The sequence below is a fragment of the Muntiacus reevesi genome, chromosome 1 (assembly GCF_963930625.1).
Source record: "Muntiacus reevesi chromosome 1, mMunRee1.1, whole genome shotgun sequence".
Lineage (NCBI taxonomy): Eukaryota > Metazoa > Chordata > Mammalia > Artiodactyla > Cervidae > Muntiacus > Muntiacus reevesi.
In genome coordinates, this window is record NC_089249.1 from 11,721,331 (window position 1) to 11,729,000 (window position 7,670).

General features: G+C 47.5%; 1 pseudogene; it reads right to left on the reverse strand.

Annotated features, from left to right (window-relative positions):
* Positions 1 to 685: 685 nt before the first annotated feature.
* On the reverse strand, positions 686 to 5,529 carry LOC136163852 (uncharacterized; annotated as a pseudogene).
* Positions 5,530 to 7,670: the final 2,141 nt, after the last annotated feature.

Here is a 7,670-nt window from a genome sequence, read left to right on the forward strand (position 1 = left end):
GCATGGGGCTTGCCTTGGGCAACAGAAAGAACCCCTGGATGACATTGAAATGAAGTCTGTGTGTGTGTGTCTGTGTGTGTATGTGAAGACACAATCTTTAAAAGAATGACATAACTGTTGAGGATGTTATAGCCGTGCGTTCCAGGAAACAAACTCACTCAGAAAGACAATGCAGATAGTGGAGTGAAGTTTATTACACCGGCGGGCCCAAGGCAGAGAGTCTCCTCTTAGCCAAGGACCCTGACCAGTTTTTGTGAAAACCTTATATACTTGTGTACTTGCTCAAACCCACCTCCCCAAATTCCTTGAAACTAGTCTGCACAAGGTAAAAGAGAGATACGATCAAAGTTAACCCATGATTCATTTGTCACAGGGCTAGATAAATAGTGGACATTTATCAATAGGTCTGGTTATATCCCAATAAACATAATGGAATTTCTGACTTTGTTCTGTTACAGAGATAATTAGCATATTCTTTTAGGCAAGGGAGAGTCCAAGTACAAGTCCTGAGGCTCTTTATCTGGGGGTCTGGTTTCCCATTGGTATGCCATTTCTATAGACACCAGGCACAAAGTTCAGAGTCCATTAGGAGGGTGACGATGCGTGTAGCCTAATGTTCACAGCCTGGCCTAAGAGGGAGTCCAGCTCTGTCTGTTTCCTCCTTCATTCTCCCCTCTTGATGCTCTTAACTCATATTTTGAGCATCATTCATAGGGTTATATTGCACCCTGGCTCTCCGACCGCCAATTTGGGAGAATGACATCAACCTTTGGATTACAAAGTTCATAATACATTGTAAAATTCAGGGTCCACAAAGCAGAACTATCAAGGCAACTATAACAATGGTAAATACAGTTTTCCACCAATCACCCTTCACCCAAGATAGGACCAATATCCAGAAAGGAATGTTTTCGTTTGTCATTGCTTTTACCTGGTTTTTCATGTCATCTAAAGCAGTTGATACATTGTCAGATAAGTCAGGAATGTATACGCAACATTCAACCTTAATTATAGCATGGGTCCCTCCTTGAGCAGCTGTGAGTATGTCCAAAGCCATTCTATTTTGAATTACTGCTTTTCTCATTTGGATTTGCTCTTCATTCAAGGCTTGGATGACTTTTGTTCTACCTAGGAGGGCCTGTTTAGTGAAATTAGTCAAGGCCTCTACTTTAATCATAATATCTGTTGTCCCTATAGAGGGTACGAATAAGGCAGCAATATACTCATACCATTGAAACACAGATCTTGTCCACCTAGCATGTAAATGAGGTATATTTACCGGGGCTTGTTGTAGGTTAGGCTTTTGTTACACTGGCATTTATATCTCAAGGAGTCTTTGGGGCCTAAAAAAGAGAACACCAGTCTCAAAGGCCCCTTGCAGAATCATCTAACTTCGGAGAAAACAAAACAGATTTTTAGTTCCACCCTGATGCTCCAGGCCAGTTGCATCTATATGGGACTTATCAACCCCTGTCCAGAAACTTTCCATCCCCTACACCTGCCAGAAGACTTATCACCCCCTGCCCAACTACAAATGTCATCTCAACAAAAGAATACTCAAAATATCCCACCTGATTAACATTTCCCTTATCGCTTAAACAAACCTCCCTATAAGTTTGAAACCTCCCTGATCCCTCTCAGCGCTCAGCCTGGTCGTCAGGCCGACTGTCACCCCTCTTTGCCTGAATAAAGGTAACCTACTTCTGTTGAGGTCGTCTTTCCTTTTCTGCCTCGCCGGAACTATACCTTACAATATCAAATGTAACCCCATGACCCGAGTCTATTGACTGTAGGTCTAGCTTACACCAAGAGAGCAAGGAGAGGTTATGATTGACAAAAGAGAGGAAAGCCTCTTTTTGTCATCCCAGAAAAGAGCAGAGTGGTTTAAAATCTCTTTGGCAGAGCGGTGACACCCACCAAGGAAGTCCATCCATCACTGACAGAGGCATAGCCCCACATACCCGGCAGTCGGAAGTGTTGTGGAAGGCTGCGTAGGAATGTGCCCATGAGATGAAAACATAGTCCTGAGTTGAAACAGAAGTTAAATTCAAAATCACATTGATGAGGCCAAGCAGCAGGAGTTGATTGTGCGGCTTCATCCTGAAGAGGCTCGTCTGGGATCTTCTTTTCTTTTTCTTCTTAAGGATGATCTTAGTCTCTCGAGGGTCAGTGGGGTCCCTCTGCGTAATCCACTCAGCGTTTTCTGGATCTGTGTGGCATGCCCTCTTCACCCTCATATGATGGATCCAAGGGGCAACATTATACCTGCAACATTAACTGCAGTAGGGGTAGTTAGAATAACAGTATAAGGGCCCTTCCACCGAGGGGCTAGTGAATCATGTTTCCAATCTTTGACCCATATTTGGTCACCAGGCATAAACTCATGAATCTGTTCCCCCAAGGGAAACGGCACTCTTTCTTGTACAAACTTAGTTACCTGACTAATTACCTTACCTAACTACTCCATCTGCCGTGAAGTCCCATTGGTTGACACCTGTTTTATTATGGGAGGGGGTCCCCCATATACAATTTAGTATGGGGAGCAGCCATGGGACCGTGGGTGGGGTCATCCTGAGTCTGAGTAGAGCCATCAGAAGCAAGCCCACCCAGGAGCAGGCAGTCTCTATGATCCATTTGGAGAGTGTCTCTCTAAGTGTCCAGTTGGTCTGTTCCACCATCCCAGAACTCTGGGGTCTATATGTAGCGTGCAGTTTCCATTTGATGTTTAAAGTTTTACTTACTTGTACTAAATCAGCTACGAAAGCTGGGCCATTGTCCGATCCAATGCTGGTAGGAAATCCAAATCTAGGGACTATCTCCCTAAGCAAGCACTGGGCTACTTCTGATGCTCTTTCACTCCGGGTAGAAAAAGCTTCTACCCATCCTGAGATCATACATACCATGACCAGCAGGTAACGGTAGGTAGTGTCAGTGAGGTTTCATTTCAGTGAAGTCCATTTCCAGGTGTTCAAAGGACAGCATGCCTTTTAGTTGAATCCCTGGAGGCTTCTGTCTGTGCCAAGAGGCAGCATTGACCCGTGAGCAGGCAGTGCAGTTCTGAGATTCTGTTCTGCATTGGGAAGAGAGGTGAGGAACCAAAAAATATTTTTGAATTAGCTCTTCCAGTTTATCATGGCGTAGGTGGGTCGCTTGGTGTGTTCGGCTTACCAGAGTGGGTGCCAGTTCCTCCAATACAATAATTTGCCACTTGGCAATTCGCACCACCCCTTTTCAGTCTTAATAGCCCCTTCCACTTTGGCTAGTTGGTTTTGGGCTCCAGTGTATTTTGGAGAGTCCACTGCTAGCTCAAGCAGTTTCCCGAGCCTGGGGGGTATCCTCTTTTTTATGTCCTCGGCAGTGTATGACTGCAACATTTTCTGGTTTCCAGACAGCATCTGGTTCCTTATTTTTTATATCTCTTCCACTAGCTGTCAAGAGGCCTCTCTCCTTATACAGAGCCCGTGTACACGTAGTGTGGCAGAAGCATACCTGGAGTCGGGGAAGATGTTTATTTACTCTCTTGCCTGTTGACAGCGGGAGTGCTCGAATCAAGGCCCATAACTCAGCTCGTTGGGCAGACCAGTGTTGTGGCAAGCCGCCAGCCTCGATGATAGTCTTTTCCATGACTATAGCGTAACCCAACAGCCGCTGTCCTTGTTTTATCAAGCTAGTGCCATCAGTAAATAGGATCCAACCAAGGTCCGGAATCAGTTGGTCTCGGAGGTCGAGTCTGCTAGCGTGAATGTCTTCCAAGACTTCCCCACAGTCATGAGAAGGTCCACCCTCTCTGACTACAAGGAGTGTGGCTGGGTTTAAAGTCTGGTAAGGCTCAATACTGGAGGTTAGGGTTTTCACATAACAGCCCTTGATATTGAATAATCCGGGAGTTTGATAGCCATTTGTGGGGATCTCCTCGTAAGAGTGTGTTGACCTCATGTGGGACTCTTAGGACCAGATTTTGGCCTGAAATCAATTTAGTAGCTTCTCGTACTAGTAGGGCAACTGCGACAATTGCTCACAGCATCCGGGCCATCCGGTGGCGACACTGTCAAGCCGCCTTGAGAGATAGGCTACAGGCCTGTCCCACGCTCCCACAGTCTGAGTTAACACCCCCATTGCTGTTTTGTCCTTTTCAGTTACATATAGAGTAAATGGCTCGGCAAGTTCTGGCAGCCCTAAAGTGGGGGCTGATATAACTGCCAACCTTAGTTCATCAAAGGCTTTTTGTTATTTTTCAGTCCAATTTAGTGGATTTTCCTCAGGCCCTGTCAGGAGTTCATATAAAGGCTGGGACATTTGGGAATATCCTGGAATCCAAATTCAGCAAAACCCAGTAGCTCCTGAAAACTCCTGGACCTGCCGACGAGTCTTAGGTGTTGGGATTCTCAGGATCACCTCTTTTCTGAACTGGTCTAATAACCTTGTGCCCTTCTTCAAAACAAACCCCAGTTACCTTGCCTCCTCCTTGCAGATCTGTGCCTTCTTCTCTGACACCCGGTAACCTGCTTCCATCAGCAGTTGGAGGACTGCTTTCATCCCTTCCCAGCATTTTTCCTTGGTCTCAGCAGGCAGTAGCAGGTCATCCCTGTATTGTAGGAGCCAACATCCATACTCTTCCGAATGGAATGAGTCCAGATCAGAAGCCAAGGCTTCCCCAAAGATGGCTGGGGAGTTCTTAAACCCTTGTGGGGGGGAGGGGTCCAGGTGAGCTGTTGTTTCGTGCTCCCGACTGGATCTTCCCATTCAAAGGCAAAGATGGGCTGTGACGCTGGGGGAGGTGTATGCAGAAGGCGGCATCCTTGAGATCTAGGCAAGTGTAAACTTTAGTTCTCGGTGGGAGGAGGCTAAGTAAGGTGTAGGGGTTTGGAACAGTGGGGTGTAAAGTCACAGTCGCCTGCTGACTAGCCTGAGATCTTGTCCAGGCCTATAGTCCTGTCCTCCTTCCTTTTTGACTGGCAGGATTGGTGTATTCCAAACTGACTGGCACTCTACTAGAATGCCCGCTTGTTTCAATCTATTGATGTAGGGCAGTATGCCAACCCGGGCCTCTATTGGTAGCGGGTACTGGCATTCTCTTATCGGAATGGCGAATGGATTGAGTTCTATTATCACTGGGGCTTGATGTTTAGACAGCCCGGGCGGGGAATAATTGAGTTAGCTCTCTTTCAAGTTCTTCTGGCCCACCTGATTTTCCCTCCGGAGGCTCATGAAACCTCCACTCATCTTGGGGGGGTATTGAGAGAGAGAGCAAATAAGTCATAGCGCACACCCAGAAGGTGGGCCTCTCCTCAGTACTGAAGAGAGATGTCAATCATTGCATGACCTCATCCCATGCTGGTTGATGGGTGCGAAAGATGGCTTCCATCAACCTAGTCACAACTCGTGGCTCTTCTGAGTAAAGGGGCTATGCTTTTGCCAGTTTAGTATGTCAGTTGATGAGAGAGGCTGGTAGTAACAAGCACCAGGAGCTTGATGGTAATTACCGTCCTCCGCTTGCACCGGAGGTTGTTGGACTTCTCTAAGAGGCATCCGTAGTGGCGCTTTTCCCTCCAGCTCTCTGGCAGAGTGCAGTCTCTGCTTAATTCTGAAGTCTCCCTCCCCCCTACCGTAGCACTTACCAGGAGCGCAGGCTAGAGCTTGGGGCGTATGACGCCAGCAGTGGTTGAATCCGGTGGGTTGTAGCCTGTTGCCCCTTCAGCTAATGTTGGAGGTTGCCGGAATGGCGGCTCTGCAACCTGTGGGGCTGTCTGGAGGACCGGTGGAAGTCCGGTGAAAGTGGAGGCTCTGGGAGGCTTACTGGCCTCTGGCCAATTCCCTGTGGGGAAGATCTCCGCACCGCAGGAGCGTTGGTTGGTGGGATCATCATCCAGAACGGTGGCCAGGGAAGTTCTTCCCCCTCTGGATCCTGTGAGATTTCCTTCTCGTTGATGTTTTCAATGTCTTTCTTGTCTGGTGGGCTTAATTGGATGAGGATAAAAACACAGATGAATTAGATACCCCACGTCTCAGGCTTCTCCTGGAAAGGCCAATTCGTACTCACTGATATACTTTTTTCCCTCTTTCTACCCTACCTAATTTGAGGGATTGGGGGTTTGGAAGCAGATAGGGCACCTCCTGGGGGAGGGTAGAATACGGGCACACAAGGACCAAGTTTCTGCTCCTAAAAATCCCTGGTTTGATAATAATTTTCCCCGAGACGGCATGGACACACCTCCTAAATGACCTTCACAAATTTCCTTCCTAAACTCTAACACGCTCGTCAACCTGTGTACCAAGCAATCCCTGCTGCCTGCCTATTCCAGGCTCCTGTGGGTCTGTGCCCCTTCTAGTCCCTCCCAGGGGGGTGATCAGGCCCCCTCTTCCACCCTGCCAGGTGGGATCCTCCTCACCTGAGCGCTCAGTTCCCTGCTGCCGTCTACTACCTGCTAACGTGAAAGGTCCGGGCGTTGAGAAGCAGAATCCTTCCAGAAGGGCGAGGCACCTTCCCCCCTCTAGAAGACTCAAGCCGCAAGGCCTTGGAGTAGTCCCAAATGGGACTTGTCTTCTCAAAGTGAGGCGTTTCCCAGCCAACGCACCAAATATTGTAGCCACGCGTCTGGGAAACAAACTCACTCAGAAGGACAATGCAGATAGTGGAGTGAAGTTTATTACACCGGCCGGCCCAAGGCAGAGTCTTCTCTTAGCCAAGGACCGCGAGCAGTTTTTATGAAAGCCTTATATACCCTAAGTGTACTTGCTCAAACCGACCTCCCCAAATTCCTTGAAACTAGTCTGGACAAGGTAGAAGAGAGATATGATCAAAGTTAACCCATGATTCATGTGTCACAAGACTAGATAAACACTGGACATTTATCAATAGGCCTGTGGTCATATCCCGATAAACATAATGGAATTTCTGACTTTGTTCTGTTACAGAGATAATTAGCATACTCTTTTAGGCAATGGAGAGTCCAAGCACAAATCCTGAGGCTCTTTTATCGGGGGTGGGGGGTGGGGTCTGGTTTTCCACTGGTATGCCATTTCTATAGACACCAGGCACAAAGTTCAGAATCCACTGGGAGGGTGACCAGTGTGTGTAGCCTCGTGTTCGCAGTCTGGCCTAAGACGGAGTCCAGCTCTGTCTGTTTCCTCCTTCAAGGACACACAAAAACTGGTTAGAACCACTACAGCCCAAGATGGTGGCAGGTTTGAATTCCAGTAGACTTTGAGCCTCCTTATATGCCTGTGCATGCTAAGTCGCTTCAGTCATGTCCAACTCTTTGCAACCTGATGGACTGTAGCCCACCAGGCTCCTCTGTCCATGAGATTCTCCAGGCAACAATACCGGAGTGAGCTGCCATGCTCTCTCTGGCCTTCCTGACCCAGGGATTGAACCCGCGTATCTTTTGCGTCTCTTGAATTTGCAGGCAGATTCTTTACCACCAGTGCCACCTAGGAAGCCCATTATATGCTCATTGCAAAGCATTAGTGTATACTAAATGCCACACCCGCAGATCCCAAGAGAGTCCAACCATCAGTTCGGTTTAGTTCAATTGCTCAGTTGTGTCTAACTCTTAACCATAAAAGTCTAAAAAATGAGCAGTGAATTTCTAATTTCATGGAAATCCCCACCTATTTCCCCAAATAGTTGGAATAATCCTCCCATTAGCTAGCCTATTAAATTATTCAGC